This window comes from Culex pipiens, chromosome 1 (genome assembly GCF_016801865.2).
Source record: "Culex pipiens pallens isolate TS chromosome 1, TS_CPP_V2, whole genome shotgun sequence".
NCBI classification, from domain to species: Eukaryota; Metazoa; Arthropoda; class Insecta; order Diptera; family Culicidae; genus Culex; species Culex pipiens.
In genome coordinates, this window is record NC_068937.1 from 137,667,060 (window position 1) to 137,691,590 (window position 24,531).

General features: G+C 35.2%; 1 protein-coding gene across 8 annotated transcripts in view; it reads left to right on the forward strand.

Moving 5' to 3' along the window:
* The first annotated feature begins 4,308 nt into the window (after positions 1-4,308).
* The window catches only part of LOC120425077 (NK1 transcription factor-related protein 1-like), a 36,064-nt gene continuing 15,841 nt past the window's right edge, over positions 4,309-24,531 (forward strand). The window contains exons 1-2 of one of the 8 annotated variants that reach the window (XM_039589468.2): positions 4,309-5,042; positions 14,436-14,671. The gene's annotated coding sequence lies outside the window, so the exon portion shown is untranslated. The other 7 variants (XM_039589469.2, XM_052706172.1, XM_052706173.1 and 4 more) reach the window with 7 other exon arrangements.

Sequence of the window (24,531 nt, forward strand, 5' to 3'; positions counted from 1 at the left end):
TAGAATCATGCTCTCTTCGTGATGTATTATTGCTTGCTACTGCTGCTTCTGTGGCAGAGTACTTATATTTCTATGAGATGATGATGACGGCGACGATGACGACGAAAAGATACACTCTTTCGTTTCCCCTCGTTAGCAATCATACTTCTCTCGGTTTAGTTGCTACGAACCGTGTGTACGACGACGACGACGTCCGCCCTCACCCGGCCCCGAGCGGCATAAACACCCATTTAGACTAATTAATGATTTCTTCAACAGTTTTTTTCTTGCTGCTCCTCGCCGTGAACCACGCTCGACTTATGATGGATACAGTGTTTATTTGTATTGCCCTAACTACCATATAATTTCCCTTCTTTCTATTGAAAACAGATCGCGCCTGCATTAAAATGAGCAAGAGGTCGCGTTTGACTATGTGTGTGTGTGCCGAAAGTGGTCCCCGAAGGAGCATATAATGGTCCGGAATCCCGAGGGCAAGAACGAGAACGCGAACCCCTCAGAATGGCCTTTCAAATCTCGTGAGAAAAAGGGAGAGAGAGAACGAAACTCCACGAGAGCAGGAGAGCAAACGTCGCCCTAACAAGTGAATTAAAGCATCATCAGCATCAACACAAGACACAGCACAGCATCCTTCCTAACATTCTCTCCCTCCTCTCTCCCCCTAACTTGCTCTGATTGCCCCTCCATAACTGCTGTGCTACTGTTGTTTGTAGGTATGACGTGGTAATCGCATCATATAATAGAATAGCATCAGTTCGTCGCCGGAAAAGTGCTTGTTCGGCCGAAAACCAATGATTCGGGGTCGGGGTCGGAGGAAGGAACGGGAAATTTATGTGCGAACCGAGGACTGGGATTGGTGGTGGTGGGGTGGGGATTATGGACAGAATTATGAGTGAGTTTCAATTGCGAGCTACTTCCGGACATGGATCGGTGTATTTTTGGACCGGGGTTAACAGTTTGACAAGTGGCTTATTGTTTGGTGGAGGTGTTTGGGAGATGTAATGTATATAATTTTGAGGAACTTGACTTATTGTCATTAAAATAATTGTTTTAAATACCAAGGAGTAAACACATGTTTACTTCAGAACGTATCTTAGACAACCGTCAGACATTCATTGTAAAAAGATGGTTTCATTATCTAATATGTAATATATTTATATCAAAGTACGACATACTAATATTGACAAAGTTAAATCGATATTCCTAATTGAACACTTTTTTTGAAAGCATATTCAAAAATAACTACATTTTCCACGATACCTTTTTCATGTGAAAAACTATGTTACCACAAAAACAATGTTTCCTCTTGAAAATTGATTAAAAGCATTGTAAACAAAGTTTTTAAGAGCGACACAATCAATTTCTGGAGACCACTATGGAAAAAACTTTAATGTGCAAAAACAATCAATAGATATGTTTTTCATACACTGAGATATTTCATTCTTTTATTGAGAGCCACCCCATCAAACAGAATAAGTAGCGACATTCAAATTAAATCGTTTTTCCAATTTTCTCTCCTCTTTATCATTCATCTCTGCTACCCTCCGTCTTACTCTTCCTCGAGCCACCCCTTCAGTGCTCCTCTCTCACTTCCACACTCACTAATTATTATCCTTCTGGCATTACTCCAGATCACCCTTAACCTGCCCCCTCCTCTTCTTCCTCACCACATTCACCCCCTCACCCACAATCGCTTGATTGCCGTACTTATTTTTCATTCAAGCCACCGCCGCGTTACCACCATGCTCTTCACTTTGCATTTGTGAGAGTGCGAGAGAGAGGATGATGTCTCTTTTGCTTCCTCTCTCTTACCCTCACCATCCCACAACCCCCTTCAGAGCAACACAGCATAGTTAGTGCGGGTGGAAAATCAGTCAGCAAACCGCTTAATTTCCAAGCACTGCTGCTACGTCGGGGGTAATCCAGAACATCATCATCATCGTCGTCACCATCATCAATTACCCTTCTCCTTCCCTGTTTCAGAGTGAGTGAGAGGGTAGAAACGTTTAACTCGCCGGCTAATAAATGGACTTCCAACCCCTTCCTCCACCCCCTCAGGGCAATCATCTCGTTGGTTGGTTGTTAGGGTTTCCCGATAAAAATGACAAAAATTATAACTGGTTTAGGCAAATTTATTTCTCACAATTTACTCACTACTAAAAATTTCTATTCGAGCTAAAACACTGAATTTTACCTTTTAAAAATTCGTTCGAAAAATCATGGCAAAATATATTTTTTCATTATAAAAGTTTTGAAACTGTTATCGTGTATAGCCCAATAGCGTGCTCCATTTTGCAGAAAGTTTCTCGGATCGAACGGATCATTAGTAGTCGATTCTAATCGCAAAATATGTCGATGGCCGTAATTTCATCCAAATCTATGTTGAACCTATCGGCCCGGGGATTTTTAAATTTTTGGTCTTGTATTAAAACAGATAAAGTTGTTAATTTTCAATCAAGGTAGCCTTTTTTGGGGTCAAAAAATGAGCCTGGTGAAATTTTTTATTAATATCGGTACAGACTTGGCAATTTTTTTATTTGAAGTTTTTTTATGGTTTTCGTTCTAAAATCACTTTTTTACCCAAAACAGGACATATTGTATAACTAATTTTTAATCACATATTTGTGCACGTACTAACTAAATTTCCAATCCCAAGCCCAGATTTCAAAATTGTGAAGCAAAATGTATCACACAAGGCTTTAAACATAATAACAGTTATGCTTAGACCAAAAACTCGAAAAATATCAATTATTATTTTAAAATATTTCTTTTTCCTTGAGTTTGATATGCTTTTTAAGATCTGTGGTCCAAAAATTCAAAGTTAGCACAAAGTCCAAAAGTGATTATTTGATACAAAATACAAAAATAAACGTGATATATAGACGTATTCTACATAGCTTTAAATGAAATGTACAAGTTTTTTAAACGAACATTTTTATTTTCAGCAAAATCATTTAGTTGGCACCTGATTTTTTGGGAAATTTTTGTAGGGGGAAAATGTTGAAAACAAAATTGTAATGGTCTAATATGAGAGAAAAAATAAACAAAATAAATAAAATATATGAGTATATGTTTGTGAATAAATTTAAACATTTTAATAAAACATTTTATTTTGCATTAATTCCGTTGTTTTCAGTTCGGGTTACACAAAAATATGAAATTTTTAATTAAATTAAATTCAAGAGTTTATTTTTAAGGATTTTTATTGCCAGATGGGTAGTTTTTTTTGTTTACTTTCTTTTTTTTTTATTTGAAAAAGTCCCTTGACTTTGAAGGTGACATGAACGGGCAACAAAAAGTTTAAAAAATAAAGTGTTTGACAATTACAACTCTTGAATTTCTAGATTAAATTCTGATAAGGTCCTTTCTGCATAGGAAACGCATGATATATAGGTTGTTTTGAATATTCACTCTAGATTTAACAAAACGTGTTGTAAAATCCCTAAATCATACGTTTAAAAAATCCTAAATTATTATCAAGGCTTTCTTTCTGCGTTAAAAAAATTGTGCGGTGCTATACACTTTGAATGCACAAATATTCAAAATCTTTTCGTACGTGCTCTAACGTAAATAAATTTTATAGGAAGGCAAAGACGTTAGAAATAATTTCCAGTGGATTGCACTTCTATTCTAATTAAAAATTGAAGTTTATTTTATTTAAAAAAAATTGTAGGCAAAAACTGTTGCAGTTAGGCTGTTGCAAATATTGTTCAAAGTTTTTGTGACGATCCCCCTCACCCCTTCCAAATTGGCTTAAAAATTCAGAGCAAAACATGTTTTTTTTAGATACTTCAAAATTTAATGGAATTAGTTAAATGCATTCCTCTGCGTGTTGAATCATGTTTTACATGTTCCGAGTTATCCAAAATTCATTTGAAATTTAGTGAATTTTCCATATACAATGCCACAACAAGTTTTTTTCCGCTAAATTATTTTTTCGTCATGTTTTACCTTTTAAAAATTGTCTTGATTTGTACTACCCTAATCATTCTTAAAAGCCTCTTCTAAAACAAGAAATTCTACAAAACTTTTTTCGTTAACAAATTCCTGGTTCAAACTCGAACTAAAAATGAATGCCACTTGATCTCGTATAGAAAAAATCGCAATCATAACAATAAAAAAAAATACCCGGTAACACTAACGAAAAACGCTACTGTCGACGACGACGAGCGCGTGCGAGAGAGTGAGAGCGCGAGAAAGAAAGTGCGAGCGAGAAAGCGCACACACGACCCCACACCACACATAATAATAATAAAATCATGTGTTTGTAATTCTACGCTCCATTAGTGTCGCCTCTTTGGCCTACTGTGTGCTGCTGCCTGACTGTGTGTGATGTCGATTAACTTTTATACACTCTGTTTGTGGTGCTTCTTTGCTCTTTGCGCGCTGCTCTCTCACTCGGCAGCAGCTCATCATCATCCCGACGACCCGTCCGCCGCCGCCGCCGACTGCGATCTCGGGGCAGCACAGCACAGTTAAGTTGTAGAGCGAAAATCAGAGACAAATGGTTTCAGTTGTAAATTGACATCACTCCGAGCAGCAGTCAGTAGCTGGTTGAGGTTGGTGGCGCAGTCAAAGACACTGAGAGTTCTCGATTTAAGCTCGGTTCAGAACAGTCGCGCGCGCGTTCGTTTGTGCGTGTGCGTGTGTGTGTGTGTGCATTTGTAAGTGGCGCGCTATTAGTCGATAAATTGACGTTGAGTGTTTCCCCCTCCACCCTCCCCCCTTCCAGAACTGTCAACAAAAAGAAGTGGTGAACGAACGGAAAACAAGAGACCAAAAGTCAGTTAGTCAGTGCAACTAAAGTTAGTAAATACTTGATGCTTTTTGCTGCCATCATCGCGAGGGCATCATCATTCGGAGGAGCATCTTCACTTTGTGTGTTGAAGGACCAATTGCCGCGTCCAAGTGAGAGTGATAGAGTGAAAGAGAAAGACTCTCACCGCTTTGCTACTCTGTTTCCACCCTGCCCCACTCCGACACCGACCTCCCCCCAACCAACCCACCCGCCTGCCTCTGAGGAAAGCCACCCGGCGCGCAAAACGGTGTGTTTATTTCAATTATATTTCTCGAGTTTTGAAGTCGTGTTATTCTTGTTTCGTCGTTGTCGTCCTGTGTGTGCGCTGCTCGCCATCTACTGCTACTCCACGCCACCTCTCTTATCTCTCGGTGGAGCAGAGGTTCTCAAAACGGTGTTAACAAATTTACAGGTGATAATTATTTTTATTTTAATATAAACAAATTTCATTTCAAGATATAAAGCTTTGCGATTGAATTATAAATTTTATTTTCAAACATGCCAATCATATATTAAAGCAATTCATCATTATTTTGCTTATTTAATTTTAAAATTAAATTAATTATTCTGCAAATGTTTTTATCTTTTTAAACTGCTACATTAGGCCATTGCAAATTATTCACAATGCATTGAATAATGTAATGTAGACTTTTTAATCAATTGACAAATTTTGAATTTTGGGATCGCTGATCGGTACAAAACGTAAAAAAGTGAATTTTTTATCCCTACTTGTTAAAAAAGTTAAAAAGTATATAAAAATTTAAATAGCACGACAAAATTTCAAGTTTTCAATCAAAAAAGGCATAGGAAATGCACGAATTCAGCAGTACGGACAAATTTTAATCATTAATTTTCGAAAATTCTAATATTTTTAAGAAAACTTGTTTTTGCTGAAAAAATTACTTTTTGCGGTAATGACAACGAAAATTCACAAAACCTCAAAATATTTTTGAAATCGATCAAACATTTAAAAAAAGGTTATACAGTCCAGACTCGATTATCCGAAGCCTCAATTATCCGGAGTTTCGATTATCCGAAGGTTTGTATGAGACTTCGAATAATCGAATCATAAACAAAATAAATCGTATTTTTTTGTTTTCTTACTTTTAACATCAAGTTCGTGTTCTGCGACCCCATTTTAGTCGAATTTGAATGGTTCATTGCCTATTAAATTGAAAAATGCATTTTGCCTTCCTCACTGAGGTAAGGCTATAAGCCTGCTCAAAAAATGAACTTTGTATAAAAACGTCGTAGACCCACCTTCATGTATACATATCGACTCAGAATCGAAAACTGAACAAATGTCTGTGTGTATGTGTGTGTGTATGTGTGTATGTGTGTGTGTATGTATGTATGTGACCAACAAACTAGCTCATGTTTCTCGGCACTGGCTGAACCGATTTGACCCGAACCTGTTGCATTCGACTTGGTTTAGGGTCCCATAGATCGAGTTTTATACAGATTGAAGTTTCGATAAGTAGTTCAAAAGTTATGTATAAAAATGTGTTTTCACATATATCCGGATCTCACTTCAATGTATGTAAACTATGTCCGGATCCACCATTCGACACATCGTTGGTTAGGTTATCAAAAGACCTTTCCAACGAGTCCAAAACATTGAAGATCTGGCAACCCTGTCTCGAGATATGGTCACTTTAATGATATTTATGTACTTTTTGGAAGCCGGATCTCACTTAAATGTATGTAAACTATGTCCGGATCCACCGTCCGACCCATCGTTGGTTAGGTTATCAAAAGACCTTTCTAACGAGTCTAAAATATTGAAGATCTGGCAACCCTGTCTCGAGATATGGTCACTTAAGTGACATTTATGTACTTTTTTATTCCGGATCTAAAAAATAGATGAAATTTGTGTACAACCCCATCAAATCAGCCATTGTTGGTAATGAGTGAGGAAGGCTCCAACCACATAGGTGGATTAAGTTAGTTTTTAAATATTTCATCACCACCATTTTGCCACCATCTTGGATTATAAAATTTTAAATCACTTAAGAGTAATTTAGGGGTTATACTTATGCTCGACAATAAAAAATAAGACAACGACATTTTTTTTTTTGTGATTCGATTATCCAAAGTGAATTTTTTTCCGATCCTTCGGATAATCGAGTTTGACTGTAATAGCAGGGGAATGCACTTAAAATTGCTATCAGCTGATTGCACTAAAATTTAAATTGACATTTTGAAGTTGTTTATTTATGTTTTACATCTATTTTGCTTTTTGATCACAACTTTTTTTTTATTTACTAAAAATCCTTAACCTGGTAACAAAAATGCATACACTAACGCTACTCAATTAGTTTTTTTTTAAAGAAAATTCAAATATAGTCGACTTTCTGGGTGTACATCTTCTCGGTATCAAAATTGCTCCAGCTCACAGCTGTCAATATTTTTTTAGTCCCTTCAAGAAGCTTGCTTTGATTTTTCGTTCTATAATTTGATACCTCTCGCTTTCGACGTTCCCTTCAATATCGTCAACCGGAGAGTCCACTGTACAAGCATTTTTCCACCTGATTTTTTGAGGAAATTTTGAAGACAACAACTTGAAATAATTTTTTATTGGCACAATTGAGTCTGGACTTAACTGCTCTCAATATTCTGAAAATTCCATTTATTTATTATTTTGCTCAGCCATTTCTATACCTTAAGGTTTTGGTATAACAATCATATTTTCGGAAAAAAATCAAGATGTTTTGGTAATTTTAGCATACCGTCATCAGGGCTGACATTGGGTCTGGAGGGGTGAGATTGGGTCTTACAAAAATGCTGAAATTTGTATGACCCAATCTCACCCCCAGTCCCAATATCACCCCTGATGCAGTATTTTTATAAAGTTTGCAATTTAATGTGAAAAAGAAAGAAATAGATTATGAGAGCTGTTCTTTTAAAGCTATTGTAAGAGGTTAACAATTAATAATTTAATTTTAATTTTACTGGTAAAATTTCGCTAAAAAGCAATTTTAGAACCCCTGACCCCTTCTAGCTATAGTATGCAGAGTGCTCTGTGAATTTGACCATTCCTCTGCGAGCAGAGCCGCGTGCTCCCCTACCCGTTTGCGCCATCATCCCCATCGTTAGTCGACTGTTGTACGTCTAATTGAGTGTGTTCCGTCCCACCTTCCTTTTGCCCTCCCTCCTTCCTCCTCATCCTTACCAAAGGATAGAGAGGGTGGGCAGGGGGTGGTTCTAAGAGAGAGGGAGGACGTGTAAATCACCAATAAACGGAAAGTGCTGCTCGCAAAAAGGGCCGACGTGCTAAATAGTGAGATGTGACCTATTTCGGGAAAGGCCAGAAACGTGTGCTCGGACGCGGGGGAGGACTGCAAGAATGGATGGCACGACTCCGTAGAGCAGGGAGATCTATTTGCTACAGTCGGCAGACAGACGGACAGACAGTCGGGTTCGACTGTAAAATAGAGTCAGAGATAGAAAAGAGAGAGGAACGATGTGCGTGAATTAGTAATGAGTTTCGGAAATGGATTTGGCTTCTTGGCTTGGCGGTGTTGATGGTGGAGGCGACCGACGGTAATAGAGCTAAAATTATGTTGGTCGGTTTAAAATTTCGGGGAATGACGACATTTATGCTGTGAACAGTGATTGACTCTCGTAAAGCAAATACAATTTTTTAAATAAACATATCATAATAAAATGAACACCATTTCACATTAACTTGTAGGTTCATAACCTGTACACTTTCCATGATAATTTATTGTTTATATGAGCAAATTGAAAAAAAAAAGCCATGCATTTATCAGGGTACAGTCCAGGTATGATTATCCGAAGGTTTGTATGAGACTTCGAATCATCGAATCAAGATCAATTTTTTTGTTTTTTTTTTTGCTTTTTACATCAATTTCGAATTCTGTGACCCCATTTTAGTCAAATTTAAATGGTTGATAGCCTTAAAAATTGAAAAAAAATCTATTTTTGCAGTATTTCATCACCGCTATTTTGGCCGCCATCTTGGATTTAAAAAAAAATAGATAGATCTATATCATTAGAGTAATTAAAGGGTCATACAAAAGATCGACAATTAAAAATAAGACAAAGAAAACCGCAATAAAAAAAAATATGGGTAAAATATAACATTCTCACTTAATTCAGTTTTACGAGAGAGAGTCAAACTTGTTTTTTTCTTGTTTTTGTTTACGCAAGAGATTAAATATACCGATTGCTGAAGAAAATTGAAAAAAAGATTAGTACTATACACTAAGGCTGAAATATTGTTTTATTTGAACAAATAAAAAAAAACGAAAATCTCGTACATATTACTTCATACATTGTGCATATTATGTATCTATATAGGGGAAATATACCCATTTTAATCACACTAAGCCGTTCGACCAATTCTCATCACTTTTGCCGTATTCCGCTATTAAATCAACTCTTTCAGATGTATCAACAATGAGAGTTGCTTGCTCACTTTTATTTGAGCTATTTATTACTTTGGAACAGTGAAAAACACTTTATGAAAGCTGTAATTCATGTTCAAAGTGCTGATAGGCCGATAATAGAAATAGGCTGAAAAAGGGTATAGTTCCCCTATATAAAAAATTTCGATGGTTTTGTTCGAACGCGAATCAGTTCAATACGGAGCGTCGGATCGAGGTGCTCTTTGTTGCGTTAGGTTCGTGTAAGCCCAAGGAAGGTTCTTACGCCAAAAAGTTACAACTTTGGCCACTCTGGAACCGATTCCGGAAAATCTGCCGATTGTATGGGAAAAGTTACGTATAATCAAATTTTGATCACAGGAGGCTGAGTATGCAAAAGAGCTAAAAACGTCAACAAACGAAAAAAAAGGCAGAACGAAGTTTGTCGGGTAAGGCTTGTTTATAATAATATAAATTATTTCATGTAAAAACAAAACTGCTAAAATCTTAATAATTGGCAATAGAAAGAAAAGTATTCTAGAGATTTTTTTATAAAATTTCCTCCAATACCACTTTAAATCTCTCCAACACAAATAATCCTACCCTTCGGCCAACCAATTGCCCTCTCTTCAAACGCCACTCTTGCGATTGACCCCCAGATCGCTTCACATCGCAGTCAGTCAGTTTGCGCGCGCGGTGAAGCATCCGTCGCTTCGTTAGAGATTGGCCGCCGGTCGGTTGGTTGATCAGGGGCCAACAGCTAACTCAACCTCACCCTCCTCTCCCTGTGGTCCCACACCCCAGATCGGTTCAGCTTAGAGAAACGACCCGAACGACGAAACGTTTATCGTCATCATCCATTGATATAGATATTATTATTGCTTATTATTACCGCGTTCTTTCTTCCTTCCTCCACCCTCATCCTGATTCAGAGGGGCGATGCTATTAGTGACTGTGTGTGTTTGTGTTTTACTGTTTCGGCATCAAGAGTGAGTGAGAGGGAGCGAGTCAAACTCGAAGCACCGAGCAATCGCTAACGAGTGTATTTACGTTCAGCGGCGCAACATATCAACAGAGAGCGAGCTTGAGTGAGTGGGTGGTGAGTTGAGTTGGGCAGGAGGAGGCATGAAGAAGGACGTGGAGAGCATCAATTTAGTGTATATGGTTATTTCTTACTACTCCGCACCCGATTTTCGATAACGACGACGTGCGGTCGAACGACGATGATGAATTTTGACGGCACTTTCTGAGTGATCTGTCGCAGTTGTGCATCGGCGGTGCGGGGTCAAGCGGTTGGAACTAGGGTTGACAAATTGGCATTAAATCATTTTTTATGAATAGTTTAAAACAAACTCATTAATGATTAGTGAAATATTTACTTTAAAATATTGATTCAATAGCGTGCCGCCGCAAAAAAATTTATGTCCCTCGACTTTAAGCAATTTTTAAAAAAAATAATGATAATTCAGGCCATGGAGTACAAAAATATTTCCGAAAAAATGTGCTGTGCACACAATTTTCATCAAACTCGATTTTTTCCGAAGTTTCGAATATCCAAAGTTCGATTATCTAAATATTTCTCAGAATGGGTGTTTTTTTTTATGTTCTCTCTTGAAACATCAAATTCATTTAAGCCAAATTTAAGTGGTTGGATGCCAATGTTCGCATGAATGTTGCAAAAACAGCAATCTGAAAAATGGAATTTCTCCAGATTTCTAGAACTAAGTGCTGGATATTTTCTGTTTTTATGAAAGAGGACATGATTTTAAACCAAACTGCATCAATAACTCAAAAGTGATGAAAATGCATATTGCATAACAGAAGCAGTTGATAGCATTTTGGGGGTTATATTTGAGCTCATCGACCCAAAACAAGACAAAGAAAAAAAAATTCTTGATACAATTATCTGAAGTGAAATTTTTCCAAGGACTCCGAATAGTCGAGCCTGGACTGTATTTAAATACAGTTGAAACGTGTTTAAAGCATTTATAAACGCTGAAAAATGCATTTTAAATAGTTTTCCGTAGTTTCGAAAGTTTTTGTAATTATATTTGATGGTGACATAAATTCTAAAAATATTTGCAACGTCTAAAGATCGTCAGCTGTGTGCTATCTTGTGACATAGACCATTTTGGTCGAAAATGAGTTAATGATGACGTTTTGCTATACTTAACAAACACTACAAGATGCTTTAACCCGATTTTGGAAACTCGCTTCCGTTTCCCGGATATCGCAATACACACTTGTGACATAGACCAATTTATCATCAAAATGATCGTGCACACTTGTGACACGTCATACATGTTGTTGAAAAATGTGGAAAATTTTTCTTGTTTTTCACAAATTTATGAACACACATACTTTCTAAAGGCAATGCAACCTTTTGTTTTTGAAAATATACTGATTAATTCGGTTAAACTATTGATTTAAGCCTATTTTAGTTTGTATGGGAATTCTGTGCACACTTGTGACACGTAGTACAATTTTACTTTCGAAACACACTTGTGACACGTGCTTTTCAGATTTTTGTTTACAAAATTTACTGTATCTTTTAACTGGTGTAACCAAATTAGTTGAAACTTGGAGCGTTTGTTAAGCGATAGTATACGAACCGATTGCTTCAAAAAGTTTGGCTCTATCATTCATAGTTTTGAAATTATTTACCAACAAACTTTAAAAATCGATTTTCTCGAAAAGTACTGAATGGTCGTTGTCACAAGATAGCACACAACTGTCGAGATAATAATTTACATTAGATCATTGATTTATGACATTATTGAATTATTATTTATTGCTTCTGAGTGTTATTTTTTTCACCATTCAGACAGTTTGCATGTTTCAAATCGTGACACGGCATCGTAAACAGATTATTTAAGATTTTTTTAAATTATTTTTATCTCAAATTGACTTAAGCTTAGCTTTTAAAGAGGTCTTAAAAATAGATAATTTTCCTTATTTCATATTTTTGACCAAATTGTAATTTTTTTTTAATTATTTTATTGACAAGATCAGAAATTTTCGCAAAAAAAAAAATCTATATTAAAAATCGGACCAAATCCGTCGAAAATTACAAGCTGGTTACACATAGAGAAATTAACTGTATAACTAAGACACTTATTGCCTGATTTTCTAAATTTCAGAGAAAATTATAGAAAATATTCCCAGCTCTTCAAAAATATTATTTCAGAGTTGCTCTTCTTTGAAAAATTATTTTTTAAACTCAAAAAAACCTAAAACATGTATCTAAAAGTACATTAAACTTAAAAACGATATATTTTACAAAAAATAGGTACTTTTTGATTGCAACTTTGATTTTGCTTCAAAACATGTTTTTTTTTGGAGCAAGATAGATTTTATCCGTGATTGTACCTATTTTTTCAAGTCCTTAACCTAACCTTCAACTTTGTTAAAGACACCAAATCGATCAGAAAATTCCTTCTCAAGACACAGACATAGAGAAAGCATCGACAAAGTTTCATCAAAATCAAAAATACAAAGAAAAATCAGTTTGCGAAATCGTGTTAAATTTTCAGTGAAACCCATTTTTTTATTTAAAAATATCTGATCAATTATGAAAATATTGTTGTCTGTCAACTGAAAATTTTCTCAAAAATTGGATTCCATCCAATTTACAATTATTTTCAAATTTTATAAGAAGTTGATTGAGAAAGAAATAATCTAGAGTTTTTTTATTAGGTCCTATAAACATATGAAAGACAATAGTTTATTGGTCCTATTAAAAAAAAACTCTGGTAATTTTAAATTGGTTCTCTTTTTATTAAATTTTAAATATTGAAAAAATAATATTGAAAACAAATATTAAACTTGTTAAAAAAATATAGTTCATCCAACATGAATTAAATTTTTCGTCAAAACGTTTGTTCTCCCCCTTTAATTTTATTCACCGATGAGATGAGTGTTAAACTACATAACAGCTTCAAAAAGTCTTAGTTTTTATACAAGGGATTAAAAATTTGATTTTCAGCACTCAAAACTTTTTGCAATTCCGTCGTGAAACTACTTACTTTTCCTGTCATTCTTGAACGACGAAATAGCCTACTTTTCTGTACCAAAAATAACAGAATCGAATAGCAACACTTTTCAAAATAAATGCTGAAAAGTTCTACTTTTCAGCACTGCAATGGGTGCTGAAAAGTTGAACTTTTCAGCACTTGTTTTGAAAAGTAGCACTTTTCAACATTTTTTTGATTTAAACGATTTATTGACAAAATACATGAAAAATTGACTTAAAATTTCACTCAATGGGTGTTTTTCGGAATTGCAATAAAATGTTGCATGGAACTCGTTGCAAAACATGATTTTTTCAGCACTCTTCGTATTTATCCAACTCGGTGAACCTCGTTGGATAAATGTACGACTCGTGCTGAAAAAATCCTCTTTTTGCAACTTGTTGCATAAACTACTATTACAGTACTGCTATTTCAGGTAATGAAAATTAGAGCAAAATACTTTTTTCAAGTTTTTTTTTCTAACTTTTAACATGTTTTGAAAATCTAATTATTGGGATATAAACTTCCCTTATTCTACTTTTGTGACAACCCCAGCCACAAATTGACAATGATTGTGTCGCTTTTTCGAAACCGATCATGCGATGAACAAGGGAACATACAACAGCATAAACATCCAAACGCACACCACCACCCCCCCCACCAAAGGCAAGCAACACAATGTCAGAGTGGGACAGCGTGAACAATAGACGGAGAGAAAGGACATGTTGTTCGGGGACGAGGCAGCATAAGTTCACTTTTTTTTCGTTCACATCGTTTGTCGCGGCTCCTCACTTTCAAAGTGGGTGATTTTATGATAAATTGGATAATATCTGTTGTGAATGTGTGTGTCGATTATCATCGTCATCGTCATCGTCATCAGCGGCGTGCATCTGCTCTCAACATTGGTCGCAACGAAATCGCAGCGCAGCCCGTCAGTATCAAACGATTGGATGGAGAGTGCGGTTGGTGCGGCCGTTTTATGATGCTCCTATAGTGACACTTTATTATGGGTAGGAGCAGCAGCCGAGAGAGTAATTGCTGTGTAAAAGGCAACGACGACAGTCAGTCAGCCAGCAGTGGCTATTGATTACGGTTATTTCTTTATTATACTCTGTGTCGCGATTTGGTTGGAGGGAGGGTGGAATTATTAATTTCGCAACAGTACATTTTACGAGTGTGTGGTTTACTCTATTCCCGGAATAGGGTAGGGTTGGAGACAGAAAAGTAACGAGCATTTTATAGCCTCCGGCGGCAAGTGCAATAATTGTGTGCAAAGTGATTTGAATAAAATTATCAATAACTGCGAGTTTTAAAAGGAAATTGAGTGAACTGAACAAAATATCAATTCAAATAAAATTAAACGACAAAGGAAGTCACTGATTGGATACAAACTCATCGCCGCAAACGAAGCCGACGGCCATCAACAGTGAGCACAGAGCAGCACAAGAGCCGTCATCATCGTCGAGCAACGGCCATAAGTAAGTAGCAGCTTCTAAGTAGTCCAATTACTTAATTGCCTTAATTAGAGCGACAGCACTTTTCGGGGAAGATTTTTTTCCCTCTTTCAAGATTTAACGATCATCAACACACAGTAGCGATCACTGAACCAACCAACGATCTTTCTCTCACTCACTCTCTCACACACAAGATCGTTGATCGTTGATGATGGGCGGGCGGCAAGTAATTCGCTCTCGTCCCTCTCCCTCTCTCTCTCTGGCGGTGATTTCTTTCAGTGGGGGAGCGCGCGCGCAAATTTGCAGACAGGCGGAGCTTCACCTTAATTGCCGTGAGTCTGCGCGCGCGCGCCCGATCGACTTGAAGAAGTTGGCTGTCGGCGAGGCTAATTACTGCGGCGTGCGGTAGGGAAGGAGATCGTTTGAACTTTTGAGGATGGGGTTTTGGGTGGTGGGAGGGAGTGGGGATGATAAATAATTAACAACACGTTTTGAGGCTAGACGAATTTGAGATCTTGGTGGATTATGAATTATCACCTGAGAATTATTTTGAGATAAATAACACAATTATTGTTCATCAAACTATTTGAAATTATCAAGCTTAAGTATAATTGATTATCAAGCTTAAGTATAATTATCGCCTTTAAACTACACTATAATAATTTTAAATTCTCAACTTAAAGATGGCGCTGATGAAATCTTGAGAAACTGCTTTTGGATAAATAATAGGCAACCAGCCATTCAAATTTGACTAAAATTGGGTCGCAGAACTCAGATTTTATGTTAAAAGTAAGAAATTTAAAAAAAACACTGAAAATATATCAATTTTTGTGTATAATTTAATTAACCAATACTTTAGTGATTATCTCGTGGTAAATCTAATAAAAAAATACAACAACATACAATTTTTTGTACCAGTTTCATTTTATCTCCAGATAATTATTTTCTCTAGATTATTGCATATATCAATAATTTTCTAGTACAGACGATGATGAATGAATAGCGAAATTCAAGTATAAATATTTACGCTTAGTAGGGGAACAGCATCTAATTCCAGCGTGCCTCTAATGTTGGCAGGTCAGAACTTTGACATTCAATTAAAGCTATTTAAAAGCTTTTTCAACTGAAATCGAGTGATAAATAGCTAAATAAGAAATGAGCAAGCAAGTTTCTATCAAAAGTTTTGCTAAATTAGTTGTTTAAATAGTGAAAATCAGCAAATTGGATGGAGTTAGGAGCGGGTGCTTAACCTGCCAAACATACGAGAATTTCCCCTATAAAGTTAAAAAAAAAACCAATTAGATTTATCTTGCGTATTTATTTTTCAAATGAATAAGCAGAAATATTAGGGAAACTTTTTCTTTGACCAGGAACACAATTTTAAATTATTTCATTCGTAAAAAAAATAATTCAATTCAATTAGTTTTATTCGTAAATTATCAATTCACAATTTCTTATAACCTAAAAGAGTTTTGGAGTTCCTTCCAACTATGATTTGTATTATGGTTTATTTCGATGTAATATTTTTTTAGTATTAACATTTAAATAAAAAAAAGTGTTTTAAAGTACATTTTACACCTGCCCAGTTGTTTTGTAATAATAAGTTTTCAAAATATCTAAGTATTGACAAAACATTTTATTTTTTTTGCCGAAAAAAGATGTTTTGCTTACAACAAAAATTCTAAATATTTTTGATCAAACCAAGACATGCTAAATATGATTTTAAAAGCAGGAAAATGCATTTAAAATAGTTTTCAGTCGATTAGACTTCTATTTTCATTACAATTTTCAAGTTTTCTGAAAAAAAATAGTTTTTGCCTCTTGATTTTTTGGACCGATTTTGAAGGGGGGTGACATAAACTTTGAAAAATATTTGCCACGGTCTTACTTTTAACATCAAATTAGACTTTTGCGACTCAATTTGAGTCAAATTTGAGTTGTTGATTGCCTTTTAGCATACTAAATACATTTTCTCAGTATTTGAACACCGTCATTTTGGCCGCCATCTTGGAATTAAAAATTCTAAACCACTTTAAGACATGTTTGGGGTCATATTTAAGTTCAACAGTCAAAAACTAGACAACGAAAAATTTTTTTTTCGTAATTCGATCATCCGAAGAAAAATTTTTTGAGGCCTTCGGATAATCGAGTCTGGACTGTAGTACACACTGTGCAGTGACAGTGACTTTTCTCAAAAAAGTAATATGCAAACTGAAGCTCGGTCCAGACCCTCAAAGTTTGTTTTTTTGCCAAGCAAAAAAAAAACCGTCGCACCGAGAACATCTGAATTTGAAACTGGGTGTAAAATAAATATAGCATTATTTTATGAAAATCTATGTAATATAATAGAACATACATTAGGGTGCCCAGAATATGGGCCAAATATGAGCAAAATTGGTCAACATTTACACATTGATACTCGAAGGTGAAGTTTGTATGGGAAAAATTGAAAAAAATGTATGGAAAACTCAACTTTCTTACGGTTTGATCTGCATGGTGCGCTACTTCCATCCAAATATTCCCAAAAGTGAGATTCTTATTGAAAATTTAATGCTCTACAACTTTGTAGAACAGACCAAAGCTGTAAAACTTGATCCTGAAAAGTTATTAGCGATTTAAAAAAGTAATTTTTGTATGAAATACATTTTTTTCACCATTTTTAGGCTCGGGTATCAATGGGTTAATCTCAACCAATTTCGCTCAAAATTTGCACAGATGCTTAAAATAACCCAAAAAAACGTTTTCCGCTTGTGGAGCAGGGGGTCATTTTTTCTGGGCACCCTAACATACATACACCCAGAAATATGTAGCCCATCAGTAAGGGAAACCTACTTGACTGAAATTTTATGCTCATATATGCGTTTATACTATCCATTCTTCAACGGTCTGATGGCCGAGTGGCCTGAGACGCCAGTCCTTACTGTTTGTGCTAGGTTTGAATCCCGTCGGTTGCAATTTTTTTTTGTTTTTACAAAAATTGTTCATGCAGTGTGTTTTTTGGCAAAGGTTATATGTAGGGATAGTGAATTTTCACGATTTCGCGGACAGCGTGAAATTCGTGAAATTTGAAGATTTCCGTGAAATCCCGTGAAATTTATCAATTTTCTCAAATCAATTCTTTGAAATAACAACATAATAAATATTTCATCCACTAAGACTTTTTATGAAAATTTTATTAGATTTCAATTGAAAAGCGTGATATGAACCAATTGAAGAATTGTTAGCAGAACATACATTAACATTAAATTGTTACAATAATTATTGAGAAGTGAATGCTGCGAATACTTAAATGATGTTAACAAAAATTAGTTAAATTAAAACACATATTTTTGGAAGCATCAAGTTACCACAAAGATAGTTTAATAGTTTTTTAAGAAAATAACTAAATTTAGAATGATTTTCATTCGCATAACAATTTTATACCTTTTTTATTTGAAAGTGATATTTTGAAAAGAAAAAAATCAAGCTTGATTTATTCAAGATTTAATAAGTAGTTTTTTTTTATCTTTAATACCTAAACTCCCAAGCTCGAGAAAAAAGGTGAATGTTGTTGAAGTCACATTTTAGGAGCATCAGATTTTTTTCTGAGTCCTGATTAATTTTCACAAAATTTGATTATTTGGGTGGATAAATCCCGAGGATGTTTAAAAATACCACTTTTTTGTTTTTGTTCTGATATTATTTTTGCCTATTGATTTTTAATTTAGTTTTTTGAATAGTCAGGTGAAAATCACTATATAATATTATTACTTTTTTTGGAAATTAGGAATAGTTTTTTTTTGCGTCACGTTCAAATTTAGTGAAGATTTTTTTTAGGTTATTGAAAAATAATATATAATGAAGCATAAAAAGAAGTTTCTATAATTTTAACCTATGATTTTCTGAGTTATTTAAGCAGTTTTCACGATCCGCGAAATTTCCGTGAAATTGGGTGTTTTGAAATAAAGGTCTCCGTGAAATTTGCCATTTTTTCGCGTGAAAAATATCACTTAGCCTAGTTATGTGCATGCTTTTGCATGCAATTTTACCATCGGATTTTTTGCTGTGTATATTTTCCAGCCATCATTACACTTTCAATGAGCTGTGCTCAGAAGCAAAACATTCAAATCTTCCGTTGACCGCCTCCGACTGCACGACTCGATTATGGCAATCTTCCAACACCGTTCAAGCACGTGAAGGACCACCCGAATCCTGGCTTCTGGCGGCCAGGTGTATGCCAGCGTGGCCTCTCACTCTCTGGTCTCGTATCCAAATTCCTGCCAATTTAGCAAAACATGTGACAAAACGACGGTGGCCAAAGTACCTCAGGCAAAATTTGACATTGTATGTGTTTTTGAATCTGGCCGTCTCCCTCCGTATGTCCATCAACCTCTTTAATTAAATCTCAAATGGTGTGTATGTGTATAAATAAATCGTTTTCAAAGCGTCATCATCATGCAAAATATTTCTTGAATTCAGCCCCGAAATCGTCCACCTCCGACCCTCTTCTCAACGTTGATGACATCTTTCGAAAGTCGGCCTGAGGTCTCTTTCACTGTTCACTTTTTTTCACGGAGAATTACCCCCGGGGAAAGAGGAGGGAGGTGGAGGCGGTCGGGGCGAGTGAAAAATAATTAAAAACACACATTTTATAATCTTCGTTTCATTTCATCTCCATCGCTCATCGCTCGCAGCATCCTCCTCATTTTCATGTACTTTTGCGCCTCTGTGCTCTCAGCTTCTGCTGAAAACTGTGTGTGTTCGTGTGCTCCTAAATGAGTGCATTTACGGCCAGGCCTCTTCCATGTTTGGATCCCGTCCTCCTCTCAAATCCGCACCCACAAAATGGTGAGCGGTTTTTTTTTCGCTGTGTCTGTCAGATCCAATGGTTCTATTTAACCGTAATTAACATTTCGTTTTTGTGAGTGTGTTTGAGCACTTCATGACTTTTTCGCTCGACGTGCTCAATTCTCTGTGACGATTATTACATTTATTTCATTAAATTTAAATTATGTAGGTACAGCAGAGCCGGCTGGCTGGCTGGTTTTATTTTCAGAGTGGGAAAAAGTAGCAGAAGAAGAAGAAGAACATGTTGGTAGGCTAATTAGCAGCGTCGCAATGATACCAAAAATGCTGCCGGCGAGCGCGGCACTTGAAAACGAGATAATTTAGAGCATCAGAATCATCGTCATCTGCAGCAGTAGAGCGCTTCGGTGCCGACTTCAACGACCATGGAGCTGGCGCGATATGTCAGGATTTTCAATTACGAGCGCTTGGCGTAACGTGGCATTTAGCGCGTTTGCGAGAGATATTTGTAGAATTTTGAAGATTTGTTTATTCGTTTTATGAGGCATGAGCATAATAACCTGAAAATATTGTTTAGTTATATTCAGGAATTAAATCTTTTATTAATATCAATTTTGTTTCAGTTTTCTTTTCATAAATTGCCTTTAAAAATATCGTGAAAATCAAATAAAATTTTATTATATTTTTGGAAAAAAATATTTAGGATTCTTCAACATCGTTTTTTAACATTCATGAGCCAAAGTTACTATGAGCATTAATGATTAATTTGTGTAATGAAACTTACAAATTAAATACTCACGGGATGGCCTGGATTCATAATGAACACTGTAGAGAAAAGTTAAAATTACCTCGAGAGTAGTTTTCACAACTTACGATAAGTTTTATAAGTCTATAATAAGTGTTTTTTATTTCGAATGTATGACAAAAGGTCGAAAGACATAAGGTCGAATGGACAAAAAGTCGAATGCCAAAAGGTCGAATGGACAAATGGTCGAATGTGGACAAAAGGTCGAATGGATAAAAGGTCGAATGGACAAAACGTCGAAAAGACAAAAGGTCGAATAAAAAAAAATCAAAAAAAAAAATTGTATGACCGAATCTCACCCCCCAGAAAGAACTGCTCATGTTTGAAACAATGGAAAAACTCATATAAATATTATGACAATGAACAGAATATAAATAATATAGAAATAAATCTCCAAATTATTTCAGAAGTCGAACATTTTTTTTTAATTCACAAAAAACATTACAACAGCCAAAAAAAGGGGTTTAAAATAAAAAAATATAAACTAAAAAAAAAATTCAGAAGTCGAACTTTTTGTGAAAGAACTGCTCAGGTTTGAAAGAATGGTAAAACTTTCAAAAATATTATGATAAAATCGGGTTTGTTGCATGAACATATTTTTTTTTCAAGAATATTTCAGGAGTTTATTATTATTATTATTTGTTTTATTTTTTTAATATTCGACCTTTTGTCCTTTCGACGTTATGTCCATTCGACCTTTTGTCCACTTCCGACCTTTTGTCCATTCGACCTTATGTCTTTCGACCTTTTGGCATTCGACCTAATGTCCATTCGACCTTATGTCCTTCGCCTTTTGTCGCAGATCCCTTTATTTCCAATTAACCTTGAATCTGAAATTTGCAAGAAACAATTTGACTTAATTTGTATACCCAACGCAATTCACTTTTAAACCACATTTGAAATAAATGGGTGTCAAAAGAATACAGTGCATTGCAAAACATACAATATACAGTATATTTAGATGGACGAGGACTATCCCATATAGCAATTTTATGAAAATTAGATATTTTTGCATTTTTAATTTGGCTAAAAGCTTTGTACCCACCTTTAATTTATCAAAAGAGGCCATTTTGCGTCATAACTTCGTCTACTAGATACTCAATGTTATTTTGTCAATATGAACATGATTTGATGAAATTTGTATCATCGGCAATGTTTGATTAAACAAATGTCCAAATTACAGTTACAAATCATTTTTAGATACGTTTAAGTTGACCATAAAGTTCATAATTTGAGCGTTTCAAAAAAGGTTATATAGACCTCGATTTTCCAAAGCCTCGATTATCCGAAGTTCGGTTTTCCAAAAGTTTTTTAAGTGTTACGGATAATCAAATCAATTAAAAAAAATCCTGTTTTTTGTTTCCTCACTTTAAACATTTAATTCAACTTATACGGCTTCATTTTTGTAAAATTTTAGCGGTTTTATTTTATTTTTTTTTCTATTTTTTTTCTTACCTTCATTTTGGGCGCTATTTTAGATTTAAAACTTTCAAATAACTTCAGAGCAATTCTCTACCAAAACCGGAAATGAATTTTATTTGTATTTTTTGATTTGGCTCAAACTTTGTGGGGGCCTTCCCTATGACCAAAGAAGCTATTTTGTGTCATTTGTTCACCCATACAAGTCTCCATACAATTTTGGCAGCTGTCCATACAAAAATGATACGTAAATATTCGAAAATCTGTAACTTTTGAATGAATTTTCTGATCAATTTGGTGTCTTCGGCAAAGTTGTAGGTATTGTTGAGGACTATTGAGAAAAAAATAGGTACACGAAAAAAGAAATTTGCATTTTTCACAAAAACTTAATTTCCCAAATTACTTATTTTTTGTTTTCGAGATTTTTTGATATGTTTAAGGGACAAAAACCCGCAACTTTTGAGCCATAGAGAAACATGGTCAAAAAATCTGCCGCCGAGTTATGAATTTTTGAAAAAATAGTGATTTTTGGAAAAAAAACGAAATTTCATGCTAAACAAATTTGACGTAATTTTATAAACTATTTATAAAAAATTAAATCTAGACTAACATTTTAAAAGTGCCAAACATTGAATATTACGCCCATTTAAAATGTTTGTCTTGATTATTTTTTTTTAAATATTTTTTTTCGAAAAGATCGGAAAATTTCACGAATGTTTCATGTTTTAACATTGAAAATCGGACCATTAGTTGCTGAGATATCGACATTAGAAAATGGTGGGCTGTTTGGGTGAGACTTCGAAAACTTCAATTTTCCTGTTTCTATTTCTTTAAGCCGCTGTATCTCAGCAACCAGAGGTCCAATCTTCAATGTCTCTTAGACAATTTTATAGCAAATTTTCTGAACTTTAAAAAAAAATATTTTTAGAAATGGTCACTCATGGTCACTATTTTTAAAAATCGAAAAACTGCAAATATTTCGCTAAAATCAAACTTTCGGTGGCTATATCTTGAAAACAGAGCCTTTTATCAAAAAATCTGTAGAGTACTTTTCGATTGGAAATTCAATTTTACATAAAAAAAATTACGTCAAATTTGTTTTTGCATAAAATTTCGATTTTTTTCCAAAAATCACTATTTTTTCAAAAATTCATAACTCGGCGGCAGATTTTTTGACCATGTTTCTCTATGGCTCAAAAGTTGCGGGTTTTTGTCCCCTAAAACATATAAAAAAATCTCGAAAATCAAAAAATACGTATTTTGGGAAATTGAGTTTTTGTGAAAAAAATGTTAATTAAAAAATCGGCAATTTTTTTTTTCCGTGTACCTATTTTTTTCTCAATAGTCCTCAACAATACCTACAACTTTGCCCAAGACACCAAATTGATCAGAAAATTCATTCAAAAGTTACAGATATTCGAATATTTACGTACCATTTTTGTATGGACAGCTGCCAAAATTGTATGGAGACTTGTATGGGTGAACCAATGACACAAAATAGCTTCTTTGGTCATAGGGAAGGCCCCCACAAAGTTTGAGCCAAATCAAAAAATACAAAAAATAAAAATGGTTGAAATCGGCCGATTTCGTAGAGAGTTGCTCTTCAGACCATTTGTTTAGTCATAATTCAGCACAACGACCTGAAACAAAAACATGATTTTATTATATTTCGAATTAAAGTCAACTTACTAAATATATTTATTTTTATAAGATTTGATAATAACTGTCATCTAAAATATATGAAAAATCACACCTCGAAGACAAACAATTCAATTTTTGATGTTTTTAACTTAAGTGATTCAACGAATCCAAATAATTCCATTGAAATTCATACCTTATCCTCAAAATTGATGTCTTATTCAGAAGTACTCAAAGCCAATTCGTCCTCCAAAGTCATCGTCATCCTGCCGTACCCCCAAACCTTTCTCTTCTTTCTCCACAATTGCCCTCATGATGCTCCAGCCTGTCGCTCTTGTGAGTATGTGCACTGGAAGCGTTTAAAACCCGATATAAAACATAAATGCGAATAAATATACACCACAACAACCCTGCTGCTTCGGCTGCCGTTTTGCTGAATGGAGAATGGAGTTGCATCCTGCCAGAGTGGGATAGACTATCGTCCTGCTCCTGCTGCTGCTGTTGTTGTTTCAACCATGATTGAGTATTTAATATGTAATGAAAATCAATTCTGTTAATTGTTTCCATATTATATATGCTCGATCGAACGCACGCGTGTATTTTTCGGGTGGTTGAGGACGGGGTTTGATGGTTTGAAAAAGGGGGAAATATTTTGCTTAACATATCACGATGAGGCACAAACAGTCCGGGCTGGCGAGGTGGTGAGGTGTGTATCTCCTCTATATCGCTCTTTTATGACAATTTATTCCAATAAAATGTAAACCTGTTTTATTATATTCATTTGTCGTCGCCGGCTCTCGTCACATGAGCCGTTTTGATGACTTCCCCCAAATATGATTTTATGACTGATGATGGCAGGAGGAGACTCTTCTTCTTCTTTCGTCATGATGTTGTTGTTCAACTCGTTTTATTTCTCCTGATTGAGATTTCAAGTTTCGAAAAAATAAATCATTCGGGATGACGATAAAATACATGTTTTCCCTTCAACTCAAAATTTCAAAATTTTTCTCGCCGTGCTAATCGTTGTGGCTCGGCGCGAGTAATGAAAATTGGATTTACGAGATGAAATGTGTTAATGTTTCGCCGAAATGCTGCTACTGCTGGAAGGGATTAAGTGAGGATTTTGCTAAATGATCACGATGATGAGCAACATTTTATACGCCGCAAAGGGGCAAAGTGTTTACGTTTTTCAGGATCGTCATAAAATGAACATGTGAGCTAACAACATTGGGCTCAA